At 41.6% G+C, this 23096-nt stretch overlaps 1 pseudogene; it reads right to left on the bottom strand.

The window, feature by feature from the left end:
- Nucleotides 1–23096, bottom strand: part of LOC128845246 (dynein axonemal heavy chain 11-like) — a 233488-nt pseudogene that overhangs the window by 185404 nt on the left and 24988 nt on the right.

Below are 23096 nucleotides of genomic sequence, written 5' to 3'. Positions count from 1 at the left end.
ATTGCTTAATTAAAATAATGTAATCAAAAACCTCAGAGAACAAATGTTGGCTGAAAAGATTATGCTAATCTAACGTGTATCTGATATTCACATATTACTCTGAGCAGGATAAGATGACTAACGTGTTAATAAAATGAAACATATCCAACTATCTTGTCAAATGGTATTTTATCTCAATATTTACATACATTTGTTATGAAAGGGATATACTCTGTTGAAACGGAATAAACACTTATGATTAAACTTGTCCAAAACTTGGCGCTCTCACCCAACCATTAAACAACTCTACGTGCATTATAAACTCTACCTTGTAAACCCTCCCAGTCCACTGAGCAAGGAAACTAACTCACTCTTCTGTTACTTGGATTTGGTGGAGTAAGGGAGTTGGAAAAAAAGGAAGAAGAGCCCAACAGGCCAACCCAAAGCCAGGAATCAGGAAATAATTAATAAATCACACTGCTGATACCTTATAGCCATAGAGCCAAATTCAAACCTGCGGTAAACAAGCACAGCTTCAGTGACTTCAGAGGAGACACATGTGAATACACATGTCTGAATTTGGTCTCTACTCTCTGGGCAAGGAATCCTCCACCAGGATTGCACCAAAAAATTATATAGCTAAAAATTGTTAATGAAAAAAGACAGGATTAAGCAGCAAAAAGAAAACCAAAAACCAAAAAACTCACTAGAAGTTTGTAGATCAAAATATTCTTGCCTTAGATTAAACAACTACCTGAGAGTTTTATAAGCACAAGAGAAACATTTGACACCAAGTCAATTTTCAAAAAGAAAACATATACCCTTCTATAGAATAATACAAGAGATGAAGAGGGAGAAATCAAACACAGACTGAGTTGGGAACTTCTGGGAATGAGCATCCCTTGAAACTTTCAGACAAAAAATCCTTAATAATTCTATGAGAATTTATTTTTTTCTCTGTCATCTTAAATAGGCATACCTGTCTAGATCTAGTCGTTATAGATGCAATTTATCACTTTACTTTAGTCTTTAACTAGGGTTACCATATTTCAGCAAGAAAAAAAGAGGACGGGAGGAGCCCCGCCCTAGCCCCGCCCCTGCCCCTCCCACTTCCCGCCCCCCCAGAACCCCCAACCCTCCCCCCGTTCCTTGTCCCCTGACTGCCCCCTCCTGGGACCCCTGCCCCTAACTGCCCCCCAGGACTCCACTCCCTATCTAAGCCTCCCTGCCTCTTGTCCCCTGACTGCCCCAACCCTTATCCACACCCCCACCCCCAGACAGACCCCTGGGACTCCCACGCCCCATCCAACCACTCCCCACCCTCTGACAGCCCCCCCCCCAGAACTCCCGACCCATCTAAACCCCTCTGCTCCCTGTCCCCTGACTGCTCCGATCCATCTCCCCACCCCTGCCACCTGACAGCCCCCCCCAGAACTCCCAAACACTCCCCCCCTGCTCCTTGTCCCCTGACTGCCCCCTCCTGGGACCCCTGCTCCTAACTGCCCTCCAGAACCCCACCCCCTACCTAAGACTCCCTGTTCCTTGTCTCCTAACTGCCCCCTCCTAAGACCCCCCCCAACTGCCCCCCAGGACCCTACCCCCTACCTGTACCCTGACTGCCCAAAACTTTCTCCACTCCCCCCAAAAAGCCCCCCCCCCCGTTTCTTGACTGCCACCTCCAGAACCTTCCTGCCCCCGGTCCCCCTTACCCTGCTGCTCAGAACAGGGTGTTGGGCTCTGTGCAGCCGAGCCGGACACGTGGCTGAGCTCCCCAGCACAACAAAACCCAGTCCCTGGCCCTGCACAACAAAACCCGGTCCCTGGCCCTGCACAGTGCTGCCGGACTGGGCTGCAAGGGAGCTGCCGGCTCAGAATGCAGGGCGGATCTGGCTCCTCTACAGCTGCTCCTGAGTCCAGCCCGGGACTTCCCTGCAGCCCTCCCAGCCGCTCGCTCTGCTCTGCCGGGGGGAAATCCCGGACATTGTGAGTGCTTTACAAATTCCCCCCGGACGCTATTTTTAGCACAAAAAGGAGGACATGTCCGGGTAAATCCGGACGAATGGTAACCCTACTTTAACAAGAAGAGGTTTCTCCAGGAACAAACAAGAAAGAAAGTACTGTTGGAATAGATTTTCCAGGAGATTTATTAAGCAATATGAATACCTGAAATAGCTAACAGGCAGGATCAAGCTTATAGAATGAGTTATAAAATGTGGAAATTTTCTTCCCTTATTTATATTCCAAGAAAGTTAGAATCCTGACATTAGCCCCTGCACAGTTTTCAAAAATCTCTATCTTCTGATGGAGAAGTGCACTACTGTAAATAAGGACTCACGTTAAGATTTTATTGTTAAATTGATCTGATGCTAGTTCCTCAATCTTTTCAGTTTCATCAGGGGGTGGGGTTCCTGTTAGTATGAGCTTTACCTAAATACTGCTATACTGGGCCATTAATTTGCAAAGAGAAAAAAAATCTTAGATTTTATATTTACTGAAAAAGAACTAAGTTTTCGGGAAGTTCTGCTCTTTCTGCATATCCCAGATTAAGTGTTATGAAGATCCCCACTATTGTTTTCAGTTCAATGGATTCCCCTAAAACATTAAACCTTAAGAAACAGGTTGTTGTGCCATAGGATGGCACATAATTAAACCTGAAAAATTACCTTGTTTCTGGGTCCTTTTTTCCTGTGTGGTTTTAACTTGACCAGCTACCACAGACAGCACCTCCACAGAAATGTATTCATCAAAGCAACCCCACACTCCAGTCTGGCATAAATCTTTGTAGATATTTGCAGTTGGCTAACGAGGGGGAGATGGGAGAAAAGTATAAGTGGTGAGATCTGGCCCTAGAATACTAAGATAGAACAGAGTAGTATGTTTTAAATACAGGAGGTAGGTTTGGTTCACTCCTTTCAGCCCAGTTTATTTCATTAAATTGAATGGATATATGTATATGTAGCAAGTGCTAAAGTGATGGCTAAGTCTGTCCCTGACAGCACATTGTACCTTTTGAGATTGGTACAAAAGGAGCTGTTCCATGGGACATTGTGTATTAGCTGTGAGGCGCTAATAGGTCAGTAAAAGCAACAAGGAGTCTGGTGGCACCTTAAAGACTAACAGATTTATTTGGGCATAAGCTTTCATCTCACTTCTTCAGATGCAAGCATTTTTACCCACAAAAGCTTATACCCAAATAAATCTGTTAGTCTTTAAGGTGCCACCAGACTCCTTGTTGTTTTTGTAGATACAGACTAACACGGCTACCCCCTGATACTTGACACCAATAGGTCAGTAGTGTATCACCTGCTAGGACAATTCAGGCCCTCTGATCTTTTGCAAAAAACAGGGCTCTTAACAGTACCTTTTCAGGCACAGTCTCACATTAGAAATGCACTGCCCCATGAAGTGATTTCTCAAGGAGGCAGAAATTCCCATAGAGCTTCTCAGGGGGCATGCAGGGTGCACCAATCAGTATATTTCTTCAGGGGATGCAGCTTAATCCTGCATGCATCCAGCCAGTTGTGCTGCCCGATGCATAGGGAAGACAGGAGGACCACGGTCCTGCTTCCATCTTCTCTCTTTCAGGGTGTCTTCTGCCAGAGGGGGGTGCGCAACATCAGCAATTTCTGCACTGTAGGGAGAACAAGAATGGCAATTATACTTACTGGGGCACAGGAATGCAACAAGGGGGCTCCTTGCACCCTCCCCTTGTGCATCAGTTGAACAACGCGACATAATCTGGCCCAAAAATAGCAAGAGCAAGAACAGGTCCAAATGAACAGATTTTTAATTTTTGCCCGTCAGTGTATTGTCTACCCAAATATTCCAGGCATCCTTTCAAGGTGTCAAACTTACGTCTTTGATATGAGGGTAAACCCATTCTGCTGAGAACATGCACTTTAACACAGAAACAGTCTAAAATTGCATTCTTTGACATCTCTGGCTGCCTCAACACATTATGAGCCGATGCCTGTATCAACACAGCAATCAAGACAGTAAGCGTGTACTGGAGGAGCTGTATTGTATGATCTACATGACATGCTAGCGCACAATCTGAGCTTCTCTTCCATTTCGAGTCTCTCTTACATAGTCCTAGTGCTAAACGAACTGCACTATCAAAACACTCACCCATATTTTTATCTACCACCACGCACTTATGGGTTAAGCCATACGTGCATTTTATTTAGTTGATTGGCAAATATGCCTATCATTTGACATTAAGGGGGCAATTTCTTATAGTCTCTGGGAAAAGAAAGAACAAGAAACAGCCTAACAAGAGGGTCATACTATTCTATTTTTGAAGTATTAGTTTAAAATCAAGATGGTTAGTAAAATAAGGTAGATCAGATCCAGTAAAAAAGAAGACACACATCATAGCAATGAATTAGATTCTAAAGCAGTGCAACTTCTTGCTTACAGTAGTACAACATACATAATCTCCTCAGCAATAGTGGCTATAAAAATTAAGGGTATACCATTAGTCAATCAGACTATTTCTGAATGAACTAATTATGTGAGGGAAAATCAGCAAGCAAGGATAAGACTGCATCCAAAAACACACTTCCCCTCTCACTCAACAATCCTCTCCACTTAATTCAATCTGAATTCATACTCAAATCAAAGAACTGAAACTGTTTTCATCAGGGTCAATGATGAGTGTAGCTCTCACTTTGGTCTCTGAATTTTTCTGGTTTATACAAGGCAGTGCTCTGTATCCTTTAGACTTATTGCAATTGTGTGACTCACCAGCTGGCACACCCAGGTGGCTGGGCATGGCATAGCAGGCTCTTCTCCTTTAGCGCCCTTGCTGACAGCACTATCCCAGCCTGGTGGTGATCTGCTTCTTCTTGCATCTTGGCCCTCCAGCTTGGTCACTATAGGCCTGCGCCTCTCAGTGTAAACCAATATCCCTTCAACTTCCCATTGGAACCCCAGTCTGAGCCCAGACTCATTAGTCCTTACCTCTAGTGTCAGATGTTTCAATAACCCTTACCCCATGAGTGGAGGGGGGCAAGGGCACTCCACTTTCCTCAGAAGGCTGGTAGGGGAACCTAGGCCCTTCATCTTCATCGGGTTCCAGTCTAGGGACCCTTGGATAGGCAGTCAAGGTCTGACTACCCAGACCCCTTGCTGCCTCCCTGGGCTACTTCCTACTTCTCCCTTTACCTCAGCCTCTTTCTGGGCTCCCACTATATCAGTTCCATTCCTGCTAAGCCCCTGGCACAGGCTCATTGCAGAGCTTGTCAGCACTTTCTGCTAACCAGCTGGTTTTACTGAAGGAGAGTTTTCTCCGCTCCCCTTGCAGGACAGTCCCTGACTCAGCAGTTTTCCTGGTCCCTGCAGACCCCTCCACCAGCATGAAGAGTCCTGGGTGGATGCACTTTCTGCAGCCCCTGCCCAACTGCCGTGGGCTCCCTGTTGCAGGTCTACCTTCCTTCAGAGTGGCTCTGTCTGCCAGCAGTCCCACTCAAATCTTTGACTCCAGCCAGGTTTCACGAACACTGAGAGAGAGAAAGAGAGAGAGTCAGCAATCTGCTCTTTTTCCTTACTCCTCCCTAACTGAGACAGTTTCAGGCCTTCTAACTTCTCCCTCCAGGTTTGACACTTATGTGTAGCAGGGCATGCTCAATGCACCCACAGGCTCCCATTAACCCCTGCAGGCCCAGAGTGGGGTTGGTATACCCCATCACACTCATGCACAGTAGAATCGTCTTTACCTTATCCTAGTACAATCTTGTGATTGGTCCCACTTGTCCAGCAGATTTCAATATACTATGTGCAAGAGCCATATCTTAATTTTCTAGCATTGTCTACATTCCTCGGAAGAGCCTCAGAAATCCATTCCATGACTGCATGCTACATTTGCAGTAACGCTAGTTAGGACACAAAGACAGAAGGCATATCAATCCTTGTGCTTCAGGGCATAAACTGTCTGGCTTAAGGGGGGTGGGAAGGGATTCCACAACCACCACCAACTGCCAATGACATGGCATCCCACCACTGGACAGGTGCTATACTGCATGTGGAGTTTTTAACCTTCCTCTACAAATCTAGGACACTGTGGGAGGGAGAATGCCCCACTAGACTGACCTAAGGCCTGTTCTTCTTTGGCATTTCCTACAACCTGTTCTTTTGCTGTTGCTTAATATCACTGTGATCCTACTTGTACAAGTTACTTACTGATAACAGATGAGTGATCACCTTTATGCTGACAACATGCAAGTCAGGGACGTTTGTAATTTTTGCCAATTAATTTCTGGAATTCAGTTATCAAATCCCTGTATCTAATATACACATCCTCATTCATCATGAAATGTAACAAGACAAAGTGTCCTTTCCTGGTTTAATTGTACCTATTACAATTGTTTGAGAGTCTTCACTTGGAACTAGACTGGACAAAGCCTTAAAGAAGGTAAATTATTTAAACATGTTTTTAATACATTTTAACCTTCAATATGAGGGCCAGACCCTCAGCAGATATAAATGAGCACAGCTCCATTGACTGTCATGCTATGCTGAGCATCTGGCCCTGAGTTTTCACCCACAAAATAAACCACAAACTCCTTTTATCAATGCACTACAGCTCCCAGCAGTCCTGGGGCTTCCAGATGTCACACAAGCACTTCATTTCTCTTCTAAGATCTTTAAATCAAACTTTATTCTCTGCTACAGCTAAAGATTTTCTCTCTTGTGCTCCCTATCGCCTCTCACTTTCAGTTCCTCATTCTTGCTCCGCCTCTTGGTGTCAAATCCAGAGGTCACGCAGAAGGTGGTAGGAATCAGACTGAACCCCTAACACTAATTCAGAGTCCACTACACTGACGTTAGACTCCCTCTTACACGGAGTCTACAGATGTGTAAGGGGGTGTAAGTTGGTGTGACTTGCCAAGGAACTAGAAGAAGTTGCAAGTTAAAGCAGCTTTTCCTCTCTTCTGGCTTCTCAGCACAAACTACACCACTGTAGACTCCATTACACACCAGTAAAATGGACCTAAGTCAAGTCAGTCAAATAAAATCTGAGAGTGAGAGCCTAACTAAAAGTGAGAGGGTCTAAATTAGTCTGGGGACGAGGTGGTCTAACTTGTATCTCCCCTGCATTTGGCCCCGGTTCTTTAGGTTTTCCCATGCCTCAGCTGTCCATAGCTACTGCTCTGGCAGCATATTTGGGGTAGGGCTCCCCAAGCCTGAGGCTTTGGCCAAGTGCCCAAGGAGGGCATTTTGCTCAACGCAGTGGGTGGTTTTCTTTTTCTCCATTTATGGCTCACAATCCTCATCCCAAAATAACAGTAATTTGAAAATTATTTTAAATAAAATCAGGATTTATTCAAGCTAGAAAACAAAGATGAAATCAAATGGAAGTTCTGAACAATGCAAAGCACCTACCCAAAGACTACACAAAGCCTCATGTGTAGAAAAACCCTTCTATTTACTAGTAATTTAAACAAAACATGGATATCCCACAGCGTGTATGTCAGACCCTTCCCTTTTGCTGAGGAACACATGCTCCTGCCTGCTCATGTCAGGGAGCGTGGGCGAAAAGCAGGTGGTACAGAGCCAGCTATGCTGTCTCTATGTCCATACTTGGTGAATCTCCAGCTGGCTGTTTAAGCCATCTTTCTGTCCCCTCTGTGCCACCAAAAGGGGATAGAGTAGAGATGAAGATTTGGCTCCGAGGCTACATTACTGAATATATCCAGGCCTCTTACTAATAAGGCAAAATCAGACTGAGAAACTCTTTTTCCCCAAATATTCGGAGTAAAAGGTTTACAGATTCATTTGTACTTTGTCTTTCAGAAAGGAGTAATTTACAAGTGCTGGGTTCTTGTGGGTTGCAGGAATACTACCCAGTTTTGTAGCTCATTAATTGCTAGCAAGCTGTAAGATTTTTCTATGATTTTAATCAATACAGTACCTTTCTGTCGATTTGTTCTGAACAGCTGAAAACATACACCATAATTCCCAGAGAATGTCCCAAGTCCTTGGTTCTTTCATTTTTTCCTGTTATAGCAGGATTGAAAAGTGCCCCGTTCATGATTAAGAGAAGAGACGGGGTCAATGTTATATCACATCTGCAGAAACAGAAAATATCAGACACCGTATCTGTAAAGCATGTGTAGAAATTACAGTAGAACCTAGCTAATTTGCACTAGTAACTGAGAGACCCGGCAAATGATTGAATGCTGCAAATTGGCAAGTATCAATAATGCAACTTCCATACTAGATCAGACCAGTGATCCATCCAATTAGTATCTGGTCTCCAAGCTGGATCAGTACCAGAAGCTCCAAAAGATGATGCAAGAAACATTGTTATAGATCTACCCAGGGGAGAAGTTTCTTCCTAGTCTTCCACCATTTTTATGGTTAGTGCAGTAAATGAACAAATACAATAGAAAGGAGATTAATGCACCACAATGTACTTTGCTTGTGTAGTCTGACAATTTTAGCTTCCTTTTAGAAGTATAATGCTTCATAATAGAATAGTAACTATAATGCCATATATCTTCTAAAGTAACAAATTTTAATCCCATTAGAACTCACTACTGCACCGTGCTATTAAATCTTTATAAAGAAGTGAGGAGAGACAGCTCTTTTTTTCCTTCTAATCTACACACTGTGTACAAAGTGTGTAGATCAGTGAAATTGGATTAGTGAGGTTACATTGTAGGAAAAGATATTCAATTGATATATGCATGTGTATTAAATAAATCATGCCTGATGGAGACTATTGGGGCTAGAGGTCTCAGACCTAGAAGTTCTCTTACTCATTCTTTACTATCAAATACCCTCACTACTTTCTGTCTCAGACTTCCTCTTCCTACTAGAAGTGCATATAGTAGAGCCCTGATGGAGCTGAACTCATAGGTCACCTGGTAGCATATATTTCTACATACATTTAACTCATAGGTCATCTGGTAGCATATATTTCTACATACATTTAACACTACAGAAAGTTAAATCATCACATTCTGATAGAAAAATGAGCTGAATGCAAGCACATGCCAGCATGATGCCCTATTAAGGATTTCCACAGCACAGTATATACTCCGTGGCTAGATATATTTCCATGACTCCATCTATCCTTGCTGCTTTCCCTCTCTAGATCTGCAAAACCATCCTACTTACTTTCTATAGAGCGATGTCTACCATCATGCCCTCTACAATGAGGAAAACAGGAATTATTTTTCTTTCCAAATATAGGTGTCCTTGTAAGAACTTTCACCAATTTCCTCACTTTCCCAGGCCATTTCTTTTCTGCACCTTTTTTCCTGTCTCAATTCAGGCAGATTTTTTCATTTCCTATCCCTGATATTCTTTTTATATCCCTGATATTGTTCACCAACTTGAAGAAATCACTTCTCCTATTTACCACCCTGTGTTCTTTCATCTCTCATGTTAGCTGGTTCAGGTGGGGTCTTCCTGCTTGCTCTAAATCTTCTTCCAGATCATTAGTCCTCTACTCCACCCTTGATCTTCATCTCCTTCACCTTTATGGTTGCCTTTAGTGTGCTTTCTGATATCTGTGGCTTCCAGAAAACCTTTTCCCTTAGCACTACAGTACTTTTGCTTTCTTCTGTGACCATCTCCACATGATCCTCTAACCCTACAGTACTTTTTGTTATTGCTGTAAACCTGCTCACCTTGTACTTTGCTTGCAGGTCTGCCTCCATCGGCTTCTGAGGGATCAGGCTATTTCCTTTGTCCTTTCCTGATCATGATGCGCTAGCTTTTTTCTTCAGCTCCATGAGGCATCCTCCTTTGTTTGCTCTTGTACACCCTCCTCTGGGCCATTGATTCCAGAGCTCTACTAAGATATAATTGAACATATTTCTCTGTTCCCACTTACATTGCACCAAGTGGCCAGCCTTTCCTGTCTTTTCTTATCATCTGTTTCTATCACATACAAGCAAGTTATTGTTCTTATATTTTACAAATCGACATATGGAGAATGATAGCATTGGGTTAGATTGCCGGGCAATGAACACAATGTACCAGGCATTTCAGAAATAAATTCACCCACCACTGCTTCCTAATTCAAGGTCAACTGAAATTCCTTACAGATTATGAAGAAGGAAAAGGTATTTTATTATAGCAATTCCAAGTTCATGTTACTTTTGTTAATGCTTTGAGAGATCTAACTTCTCTGAAAGAACTGTGGGGTATTATGTCCTTAGATATTTTTATTGCTGGGGGAAAACATTTCTTCTTAGCAAGTTTAGGAGACAGAAATCATCTCCTTTATGCCCAGAAAAGGTATAGCATAGGCACCAGCAGAGCAAGATTCCTCATGCTGTCCCAGCAACATATTTCAAACTAATCTGAAGGATTAGTCTAAGACTTAGGCTAGGTCTACACTACCCGCCTGAATCGGCGGGTAGAAATTGACCTCTCGGGGATTGATTTATCGTGTCCCATCGGGACGCGACAATCAATCCCCGAATCGACACTCTTACTCCACCAGTGGAGGTGGGAGTAAGCACCATCGACGGGAAGCCGCAAAGGTCGATTTTGCTGCCGTCCCTACAGTGGGGTAAGTCGGCTGCGATACGTCGAATTCAGCTACGCTATTCGTGTAGCTGAATTTGCGTATCTTAAATCGACACACACACACACGTAGTGAAGACCTGCCCTAAGAGGATAAGTCAGTCTCCATGTCCATTCAATACTTGACTCTTTATTTAGACAACAATTAATGGTGACGGTCATTCTGGGGTAGTACATACACACTAGGAACTGAACTGAACCCACCAATTAATTTGAAACTGGTGGAACTTATCAGTAAAGACTCTCAGAAGAAATTGCTTCAATTTAATTTTTAACAATATTAATTGAAACGTTAACTCTCAGGGCTTATGATGTTAACATGATGGAGACCTTAATAATGCCAATATTAATTTCATATGATTTTGTACCTGACAGATTTTTCAGAGAGAGTTGAAAAAATATACATAGTGAAGGCACAAATTGATAAACAGCACTCAGTCATAAGCAACCTAACCCAACAAGTCTTTCCATTGACTTGGATTGAGTTTTAATTACTTGGCAACAGCATGTCCCTTCTACTAACACTAGCATGATGAAATGGTTTATTAGCAAGGAAAATGCTTTTGATTAGAGGTAGAATGAATGAACACCTCAGATCAACAGGAATTGGAGCATCTTGTCAGTGTCTCATTGCTTCCTCAGGCCCCAAGCACTACTTATTACCCCTACCTGCTCAACTGCTTCCAGCTCTCCCTACACCAGAAGGAGAATGAGGAAATTGTTATTTTAATGAGTCTATCAAGTGAGCAGCAGAAACTGGGGTACTGTAAAGCTCTATATTTCTATAGGCCATAGATCCATGACCAGACTTGGCTCTGGTTTTGTCTTGGCAAAGTTCATACATGATAACTGAGTTTTGCCACCCCCCAAATGTAATTACATGGGGTAATCTCTGGTTTTAATCAACCACTCATTTCTCTACATGTCTTCATCTACTATCAGTCACTCTAAATAAAAGACATATATAGAAGAGGTAAAATAAATGAATTCTTTTAGCAGACTCATTTGTATCTAATGTTTGTTGTAGAAGTCTTTACTTCAATATATTAACAGTAAGATGCTTTTATCTGTGACAAACAATCTTGCTCAATTCTTACAGAACACCTCCTGCCCTGATCCCTATCCAAAATTCCAATTAACCGGGAGTTCATATTTTCACACCGCTCGGCAGTTTGAGTATGTAAGTGCTTATTCAATGCACTAAAGACCTTAATCACCCCCTTCAAAGCACATGGCTCTATATAAGGCCTCCCATGTCTGAAATACATAAGGATCATCATCATAATAGTGTGGCAGCTGTGCTTTCTGCAAGCCAGAAAAGTTAGTTCTGAATACAGCAGACACACCTCAGCTACTGTCTACCATCTGCCTAGTTAGTGGGTAGACAACCACAGCAGACCAACACAGCTGCTCCTGACAATGTGAAAAACATCAGTACTTCCTTAAAGGCTTTGGCAATGTGGATAAACAATTTCAGTGAAAAGAATATTTAAAATTGCTTCAAATTTTCGCTGCAACTGCTATTATGCCTCGCACCACAACAAAGTGATTATGCTCAGTCAAATGGATTTTGTTCAGCAACTGTAACAATCTTACGCATTTTTGCAGAATACCAGTTAACAAGGCTAAAAGACCATTGTCCTGGACAAAGAGCTTTCATTATAGACACACTAAAATAATTACTGAGGTCAATTATCCTTTCTTTTCTTTTAAGTAAAAATTTTTTTCCACTCTCGAGAGTTACTTTGGGCTACATCTTGCACTCTTTACCCGGCCACACACAAAGTGTTTGAGGTTTCTCAGAAAACCCTACTTTTACATAAGTAACCCAAGTCCCAATTATTAAGGCTGAGCACACCATTTTCAATTAATAATTTAACATACGTCACCACTTTTTGCTCCCCATGTTCTCAGATTGACAGATAGAATTCTTGAACTGAATCAGTATTCCTCCAGGAGTGTACTGGGGGTAGTGTTCTATGTGTGGTAATGGTGTTGGCGGGGGTGAGGCAGGCCAGCAGTGTTCCACGCTACAGGTTCATGGCAGGAGTCCTCTGCCAATGGGTGACTGTCGCTCAGAAAGAATAGGTCATCACGTTGTTGCAGTACAACATAAGGGATGAAATAGGACAAACTTTGAAGAAGAGAACAGATTTTGTTTACTCTTTTTTTTTAAATTAGCCTTCTATTAAATTTTATAATCTCAAAGAAATTTAGTACTGCCAGTGGTCCAAGTGTCCCAGACAGCCATGCATTACAATATTCAATATCTGATAAGGCACTATTTAATTAAATAGGAATACACAAGGTGGGAATCTCTATAGCTTGTGAGGTTCTATGACCCCTTTGTTAAAGTTCCTGGGTTCTGATCTTTAAACGCTGTCCTTATCTAGCAGTAAGAGGAATAATCACAAATTGAAACTGAGCATCACAAATGTTTACAAGACAGTCTCCCTGGTCCTCATCCCATCTGTGGCACAGTTGTGACAGCCAAGTGAATGTTTGTCCACTGGAAATCTCCAGGGTAAAAATATGAGAGTTGCATAAATTACGTAGCCCAGCAAGTGTGATTTGAAATTTAATTTATAGTGATCTCAGGGTTTTGTTTACATTTGCAAACCTTAAGCATAACTTAGAAGTTGTGGCAGATTTAAACATTTTGCATTCCCTTCTCCCTCCACAAACCTGTTGGATACAACTATCCAGAAACAGCCCATGCAGCAATCAGGCTGTTCTGCCAAGAGTCTGCTAAACATTTTCTGACTATCCCCCTGCATCATTCACAGGAGAGGACTCTCTTTGTATCCAGATCTAGGGTGACCAGATGAGATGAAGAAAATATCAGACACCGGGGGTGGGGGCCAAAAACAAAAACAAACAAACAAAAAGCCGAGTGCTGCCGGCTGGCCGAAAGCAAAAAAAAAAAGGCCGGCGCAAAATATCAGGATAGAAATTGCATCCCGACCAGAGATCGGTTGGGACGCGGGACAAACAGCTCAAAATCGGGACAGTCCCGATTTTATCGGGATGTCTGGTCACCCTGTCCAGATCATAATGGCTTTCACTGGGGGAAGCTATTAAAAAGGGCTATCCCACCTAATGATCCATCTGTAGAGAATATAGGCTCAGTTCTGCAAGCAACTGAGTACTCAAGGCCAAAATGCTCAGCACCTTGCAGGATCAAGCCCTGTAATTCCTTTTAGGAGAGGTCAATGAAAAGTCTTGTGGTGAAAAGCAGTTTGATGTGGCCACTGGAGGATTCATCTTGTATAAGGGAATCCTTGGGTTGTGCAGACTCACCACACCTCCTATTACACTCCCCTATCTGAAGTGTCCAGCTGTACCATACTCAGCATTTCACAGAAAAAGTATGTTTATTCCCATGAAAAAGTATGTTTATTCCCACAGAAAAAGTATGTTTATTCCACCCCATGGCTCCTTTTGCTCTAGCCCCTGACTAGCGAGGCAAAACTGGGCCAAATTCTGCCCTCACCTACAACAGGTTCAACCCCATGTAGGTCAGGACAAAATTCAGCCTTCTAAATCAAACACTCTGAAAAACTGCAGCTTTCTTCAGATTGGCTGATTTTATGTCAGCACTGGGGCTCATTACAGTTTTATTCTGCTGTTATTGCTCCAGTAAAGTAGCACAAGAAAAGGTTAAGTTAAAAAAAACCATTTACTAGCTTTCCCTCCAAGTTCCCACAGACTTTAGCCCTGGCCTAGATCAACAGCCATCTACATCTAGTCTTCTCTTCCTTCCTCCCCTTTTTAGGGGAGCTATTCCAAGAAGAGAAATGGGAAAACACCAAGGGTCAACCTGGCCAAAAGTGAAATGGAGTCTGAAAACGTAACACAACTGCTGTATTATCTTCCATACGCTTTTAAACTTTCAAGCTATCTAATAAATGTACGTTTATACTAATTGTTAACAGATAGTAATTGGAGCTAGCTTAATGAGAACCCTGCTGTCACATTACTGCATACATTTTTGAAGACATCTTTAAACATTTGGACAAAATATCTATATATATTTAAAATGGCATTTTTAACTGGTAAATGTAATTATCTAACTGAAGCAAAAAAAAAGGATAAAATTGATTGAATCAAAATATTCCGTCATTGCCATACATAAGCATCCAGAGTACCTTTACAACAGTAAAGTATTCTTTATTTTATGCTTTTAAAAATGCATTAGGGTAATTGCTGTGCAACAAATTACCTTCTTTGCTCTAAGCTTGGGTACAACATCCCTAGCATGTATATCAATTGTGCATATTGTCATGATGCTGTGACGATCACCGGAGTGAGTTCCCTAACCGCATGTTTATAAGGGCATTCAGTTGAGCAATCTGCAAAATAATTATATTTCAATGGAGATATTACACTGTGAGGGGAAAGAAAACCTATTATATGTCAAGTGCTAAATGGAGCCGTTCTGGTACCAAGACACATTTATTGGTGTTTTTAATCAAAGCAAATAACTTTTGAAACTAATAATGGTATTGTTTTCCTACCATTTTAATTTTGCTTCTTTAGTAACAAAAATACACTTTGCAACTAGTGGCCATTACTTCATTTCAAAATGAACAAACAATGGTTTTCAGATTCATTTGCACTACTACATCACCAGTGTGCTATGTGGTTAAGTTATTAGGTGTTTAACATCTAACACATAGCACATGTACAGTAATATTACTATTTTGGAAATGAATGTGAATTAGTTTTGTCACAGCTGCCATAAAAAAAAATTACGTCTTTTGCCCTGATTCTCTAACAGTAAGTCTGCTTTGTGCCAGACGAATGGTGAAAAGCAGGTTGATCTGGCCACTGGAAGATTTGCTTCTCAGGGTTGTGTAGACCCACCACACCTCCTGTGACACTCCCCACTCCACCTGCAGCTGTAAGGGATGTGGCCTGGGGACAGAGGGAATGGCTCAGACACCCCTATTCCCCAGAAATCCCTGCCTTTTGTAACTCCTGAGGGCTATGGGTAGATAGCATAGACTAGAGTAGTCTTCAGTCTGCTCTAATTTATTCCAAGGAACCAGATCAGCACAGGATGTCTTATCATCAGGGCATAAGGTGGTTTAAAGGCACCTTCGCACCCTCCCCATCCTGAGCTGCAGAGAGAGCTCTTTGGGAGCAGCCCAGCATCTGGGCCTACCGACTGCACAGTTGGGAAATCCGGGACTTGGCACAATATAGTTTCTATGAAATATAAAAATTGTGGCTGTTGTGAACAGTTCTGGCAGAGCTTTTTACGTTTCAGCATACCGGCTTTCAAACCTGCTTTCTACAAAAATATGATTAAACACCTCTTTGGCCCAGCCTTCCTAATGTACTGAGGCCCCAACCCTGCAATGAGATCTGAAAAGGCAGACCCTTGTGCCCGTGCAGAATCTCACTGGAGTCAAGGCGAATTTGTGCAGATACAAGGCCTAAGCAGGGCTCATTACAGGATCAGGACCTAAATCCTGGTTCTTGTTCCCTAAGAAAATTGCAAGCATTGTTTTGTGTCCTCCTTACTAAGATTGTGAAAGTTTCAACTTAAACCTTGTAAAGCCTTCAGATACTATGGGATACAGTGTCAAATTACTATTAATAATCTTACTTTCTATACTTGCATATCACTTTCACACACCTGTTTGTGACTGTAATATTTCAGAGCAGTTTCAAACTCCCTCTTCAAGAAGCTCAAAAGATAATTCCAACATCAGCAGCCCACTAGATCTGACTGTCCATCAAAGCCACTTGTGCAGGATAATCAAACACCCACTAGTTTCATGGCTTGTCTTCATAGGGTACTACATCTCCTCAATGTGCAACAGCAGTTAGAAAAAGCTAATGAAATGTTAGGAATCATTAAGAAAGGGATAGAAAATAAGACAGAAAATATCATGCCACTATATAAATCCATGGTATGCCCACACCTTTCATGATTTTGTACACTGTTTCTTCTAAACGCCTCAAACAACATTTCCGTTAGGCAGAATGCTGGTTTTCCTTAACATGCTAGAGGTGTGATTTATCATGTTCTAAGCATCTGTCTTCTTCTGGACACCTCTTCAAGTCTATTTTCCAGCAGAAAGCAAGGCATCCGGCCCAAATAGACACAATGCCCACTTCCATCTGTGACTGGCCAGAAGATTGCATCCAACCCTACTGGACACAGTCCTGGCTATAACTGTCCATTTGTGACTTCTAGGGTTGAGGTTTAGGAATAAATCCACTCACCCTGTAAAACCTTCCGTTGACTTACAAGTCCAGAGACTTACAATTCTGATATTCAAAACCCACTGTGGAATTAGCCCTAGATATCTGAGAGATGATTTCTTCCTCTACGATACCCAACAGCAACTACATTCCTCTTGTTTACAATGAAGCTATAGAGGGGCTCATGAATACAAGAGGCAGAACTTTCACAGGAGCTCAAGCTACACCTTGGCAACCCATCCCACAAGGGAGAGGAATGTCCACAGAACTAACCAAAAAACATATCACTTCAATTTAATTTTCCCTCAGCACTTTCTGCACATGTGGGTACATCTCACACACTTTACAATGTATAGTACCAAGTGGAGCTCCTTATAATCCCTACCATTATTAAGAAAATGATTTTGGTGGCCTGTATCCAAAGGCAACAGCAGTGGATCACTGTTCATATTACTCAACGATTGCATCTAATTTGGCCTCACTGAAACAATCTCTGCTCTGAAAAGGTTGAACTCTGGGCTATTATGAAGACTAAATTAACTCTCATCATTCGAGTGAGTGATCCATTCACACCAAGGTCAAAATCACTAGTTGAGCAGCATGGGAAAGCTGACACTGTAGCTGACTCACCTACAGTTACTAATGGATAAGGATGTATTATTTTCTCAGCCAGCGGGGATTTCAATGTAAACAAAAAATTAACCATTTGCTGTGAAAAACAAAAACAGTGGGAAAATGTAAAATTCAGCCTTCCCACTTTTTCTTTTAACTGCACGTATTTAGCTAAAAGCCTGAGAGATTTCGATGTGATTAATCTTGCTGAGACAGGTATGAAAGCACAGGAGGCAAATGAGGTTAGGACCTTGGTTGGTTTCCCCTTGGAATCTCTTAAATTGAGCCTGAAGGTCAGACAACTGAGAGCAGTAGGGGGGAGAGAAAATAGGGAAGAAAGGAACTTAGGAGGAATCAAGGATCAGCATCTCCCAAAGAAAATAATACACTTTCATCAGGGAAAGAACAGGGTCAGGTCTACCTTCTTACTTGTAAGTTCTCGTTCTCTTTTCACACCCCAATTTAGGGCTGATCGACAAATGGAATTTTCATCTCACAGGAAATTCTAATATTTCATCTGATTTCATCCTGAAAGGGGACCAGATAGACAGATAGATAAAGATAAAAAAAATTATAAAACAAAAAGTTCCAAAAATTTCAACATCAGAAAAGTCAAAACATTTAGTTTCAGATTGACATTAATCTCTGCATCTGCCTGAGCTGCTGCTGTGCCTTATGAGAATTGTAGTTTCAGGTCTCTCGTGCCCCACTCTTTCTTATGGGCCTTGTTCACTGGCTAGCCTACATCCCTGATGATTCACTGTTATGTCTCTGTGGTTGGAACTCCCATGATGTATCTCAGCCATTCAACCACAGGGAGAGAGCACAGTGCATTGGGGGAAATATAGTCCAACCAGGAAGGGAGGCCCATAGGGGGGAGAACGTGGAGCAGAAGAAACAACAAACCCCTTTAGGGACTGTGGTGGCTTAGGCAGAGATTAATGTCGACCCAAAATGAAATGTTTGATTTTCCTGACAGAAATTTCAGCCAAAATAAAATCAATATTTTCCTGCAGAAATTTTTGGTGATACCCCCTTTGCTGATGTAGAAATGTTTGTTTGGTTTTTTTAGATAGATTAGATAGAACCAGCCCAGCCCCCACTTCTGCTCTCAATACTTTAGTCTGCAGGTCAGACTCTTAAATGTTCCAGTTGCCTTGGGGTGACTAAACCATTCAAGGCTTGTTCACTTGTGCCAATCAAACTAAGTTGGCTTCCTAAACTGATTTAGTTATTTCAGTGCAAGTCTGCACATCCATGCTTTTATTTAGACATAAGTCTCCATACACCAAATTAACTGAATCTGTTCAAATTATGTGATAATTAGAATTAAGTAACCTTTGGTTATTGGGTAGCATACTACTCACTTAGTATTATTGTGAAATATAATGCAATAACCTTTGGTTATTTAGCATGAGGCGCAGATCAGCCCTCAGAAATAGGGGGAAGGAAAAGCACTTAAGAACACTTTTTTACCATGCCCTGTCTGATTAGCAAAGGGCAGAAAGACCAGAAGACATCCTCTTTCTCATAAATGCTTCCTCACTGCTAAATGGTTTAGTAACCCTCAGGGCAGGTGGCAGACAGACTCTAACTACCCTGGCCAGGCATATGTAGCCGGTTTATTTACCCTTCCTTCAGTGGTTTCTCCCCCTAGAAGCAGCAGAATGCAGTCTGGATGGAGCCCTTACACTTTCTAAAATAATTTGCTTCACTGCATTATGTGTCACAATAATACTAAGTGAGTAGTATGCTGCCCAATTATCTTATCTGCCCTTCGCAGACCCAGGCCTTTGAAAAGTGTACAAACTCCTCTTCTGTATTGTACATTCCCACTGCCATTTGTATTTCCACATTCTCATCATCAGATTTAAGCTCACCAACAGAGTCAAATAGCTTCAGCAAATGTCTAGTAATCTGTTGATATGCATTAAAAAATTGCAGCTAGAATAATTTTCATTTGGACACCAATAGCAATACAAGAACAAAATAATGAAGAATGAAAAGTTTGCCTGCGATGGGTCAGTTCCTTCAGAAACTATTTCCACTAAATCCACTGCAGACACAAAATACAATCTTAGAAAGCTGATCTCTTGCCCTCCAAATAGTCTGCTAAGGATTTCTTACAAAGCATAAGTCATAAACACATGCGCATAAAGCAACGAATATAGGGCCAGTTATTGTTACTTATTAGTAACAACACCTCAAGAAGGAGGATTGTTATTATGGCACACAAACTAGTCTAGCAGTCAGGAAGTCTTGATTCTTCTATGTCTCTGCCACAAACTTTCTGTGTGACCTTAATGTTTATAACACATTTTGAGTTCCTCAGATAGACGATACTATAAAATTGCGAAGAATTTTCATTACCTTACAGTTCTATACATCTTCAAAGCACTTTACAAGCAATTAAATAATGAATGAATCCTTTCAATAGCCCTGGGAAGTAGTTAGTATTAGCCCCATTTTGCAAATGGGGAAACTGAAGTAGAGGGAAGTTAAATGATATGACCAAGCATGCACAACAAGTCAGAATTCAAAATTCCTTCCTTCCTGCACTGTACATGGAACTCTATGCAAACTTTGCAAATAATTTTGAAAAATAAAAAAATAGACACATTTTGTATATTTTCTCAGGTGGATTTACATGATTTGAAATTATTTACTTAATAACTTCTGCAGAAAACTCTTGCTCTGTACTTTTTTCAGGAGAAGTTGCTTGGCAAATATTCAGTATTTTGATTGTGCAAAAAGATCAAATGCTATGACTCTGTTCCTTGACTGGATGAGTGTAACACTTGGAACTAAAATACTTATGATTTCAAATCCAGCACTTGTTTTCAGAGGAAGGATGGTCCAGTGGTTAGGAGCCCTACCTAGGACTTAGGAGACCCACGTTCAATTTCCTGCTCAGCCACAGGCTGTGTGACTTTGGGTTAGTCCAGGGATTGGTAACCTGCGGCTCACCAGGGTAAGCCCCCTGGCGGGCTGGGCCAATTTGTTTTCCTGCCGTGTGCGCAGGTTCGGCTGATCGCTGCTCCAGGCCAATGGGGGTGGCTGCAAGCACATCCCTCGGGCCATGCCAGTTCCCTCCACCCCCATTGGCCTGGGACAGCGAACCACGGCCAGTGGGAGCCGCGATCAGCCAAACCTGCAGATGCAGCAGGTAAACAAACCGACCCTGCCCGCCAGGGTGCTTACCCTGGCGAGCCGCGTGCCAAAAGTTGCCGATCCCTGGGTTAGTCACTTAGTCTCTCTGTGTCCCAGTTCACCATCTGTAAAATGAGGATAATAGTATCTCCCTACATCACAGGGCTATTGTGAGGATAAATGCATTAAAGATTTTGAGGTGCCCAGATGTTATGGCAATGAGTACCTAAGACAGAGAGATTTTTCTATGAACAATGTGCTATTTGCTTAAAATTAATTATTTCAGCAAAAATTCCTGCCAGTAAACTCATCTACCAAAATATTTATGAAGCAAACCCAAATGAGGCTGAAATATGAATGAAACAAAACTCATTTAAAAGGTGGGCAAATATTTGGGGAAAACTTTCGTGGTATCCACCCAGCCTTGATCTCTCAGATATGCATCTTCTATCATTTCTTTACCATTTATACATATAAGACTTGGTTTCTGCAGCTACTTTATATGCAGGTATTCCACTGATTTGACTGGGAATTCTATTTGTGGAACATACTTAATCTAGGAGAATCTAACCTTTGTTGAAGATGTTTAATTTTTCAAGCAACCCCATCTAGTCTATTATTTCTATCACTTGTCTTGTCTTCAGTCACCCCAGCCATAAGCTCCTAAACTGACTGCGAAGAGTTACAAAGGCATCACACAAAACTGGGTGACTGGGCAACAAAATGATAAATGAAATTTACTGTTGATAAATGCAAAGTAATGCACACTGGAAAAATAATCCCAACTATACATACAAAAAGATGGGGTCTAAATTAGCTATTATCACTGAAGAAATAGATCTTGGAGTCATTGTGGATAGTTCTCTGAAAACATCTGCTCAGTGTTCAGCAGCAGTCAAAAAAGCGAACAGAATGTTAGGGACCATTAGGAAAGGGATAGAAAATAAGACAGAAAATATCTTGCCATTATACAAATCCATGGTATGCCCATACCTTGACTACTGCCTGGAGTTTCAGTAGCTCCATCTCAAAAAAGATATATGAGAATTGGAAAAGGTACAGAGAAGGACAACAAAAATGATTAGGGGTATGGGACCGCTTCCATGTGAGGAGAGATTAAAAAGATTGGGATTGCTCAGTTTAGGAAAGGGACAACTAAGGGGAGATAGCATAGAAGTTAATAAAATCATGAATGGTGTGGAAAAATCAAATATGGAAGTGTTATTTACTCCTTCACGTAACCGAAGAACCAGGGATCACCCCATGAAATTAACAAGCAGCAGGTTTAAAACAAACAAAAGGAAGTATTCTTCACACAGCACAGTCAACCTGTGAAACTCATTGCCAGAGGATGCTGTGAAGTCCAAAAGTATAACTGGATTCAAAAAAGAATTAGCTAAGCTCATGGAGAGTAAGTCCATCAATGGATATTAGTCAAGATAGTCAGGGACACAAACCCATGGTCTGGGTGTCCCTAAACCATATGATTGTCATAAGCTGGGGCTGGACAACAGGCAATGGATCATGTGATAATTGTCCTGTTTTGTTCATTCCATCTGAAGCATCTGGCATTGGCCACTGTCGGAAGACAGGATACTGGGCTATGGACCATTAGTCGGACCCAGTATGGTCATTCTTATGTCACTTGCATTCTCAAAATGTTTTCATTCATATACTTTTTTAAAAAAATTATGATCTAAAAAGAGTGAATGAATACAGAGGCATCTAGCAGTTTCTCTATTATTGAAAGGCTTTGATCCAGTTCCAGATCACCTCAAGATACCCCTTGCTGATTATAAAACACAATATCACCCATCCTTGGAGTTTGACCCCATGAAATATTGAGCCTTTCCTGTGAGGTGCTGAATATCAATGAAATCAAGGGGAGCTGAGGGCACCCAGACTCTAGCAGAATCTATAATTTATTTATTATTGGTATGATCCAAAGCAACTGAAATCAATGGAAAGCTGGGAGACTGGGCAACAAATTGAATTCAATTCAATGGGCACTTGATTACATCCTATCTTACTTATGTGAAACCAAAACAGTTTTAGTGCACTGGATTTAGCTTATGATACTGTATATTGTTTGAAAATAGGGCAAGATGTTCCATAGTTATATCATGTCCTTCACTACAATTGATTATTAAAGAGCAATATCATTTCATTATCCCCAATCTCTTTGATACTGGGGTGACAATCCAAAACACGAAAATAACATTCAATAATTCTTGAAAATCCTGGATAATACAAAAACCAAACCATTGCCTGGCTGTCTGGTAATGTCTCTTTGAGGTTTTCATCAGATTACACCAAAGGAGTGCCTGTGCTAGGATACTGTTCATATGAAATGTCCATGACACACTAGATCGGATTAATCTCCACAAGAGCCTGTGAAACATCAAACAACTAGGAGTACTTGTGGCACCTTAAAGACTAACAAATTTGCCACAAGTACTCCTCATTGTTTTTGCTGATACAGACTAACATGGCTACAACTCTGAAACATCAGAGAGGCTCAGTTTGTCATCTACTTTTTCATAAGTGAATTATTATTGTACAACACTGACTACAGCTACATCCTCTATAGCCATTTC

Source organism: Malaclemys terrapin, chromosome 11 (genome assembly GCF_027887155.1).
Source record: "Malaclemys terrapin pileata isolate rMalTer1 chromosome 11, rMalTer1.hap1, whole genome shotgun sequence".
Lineage (NCBI taxonomy): Eukaryota > Metazoa > Chordata > Testudines > Emydidae > Malaclemys > Malaclemys terrapin.
The sequence above is the reverse complement of the archived record's forward strand: the minus strand, read 5'-3'. Positions and strand labels throughout refer to the sequence as shown.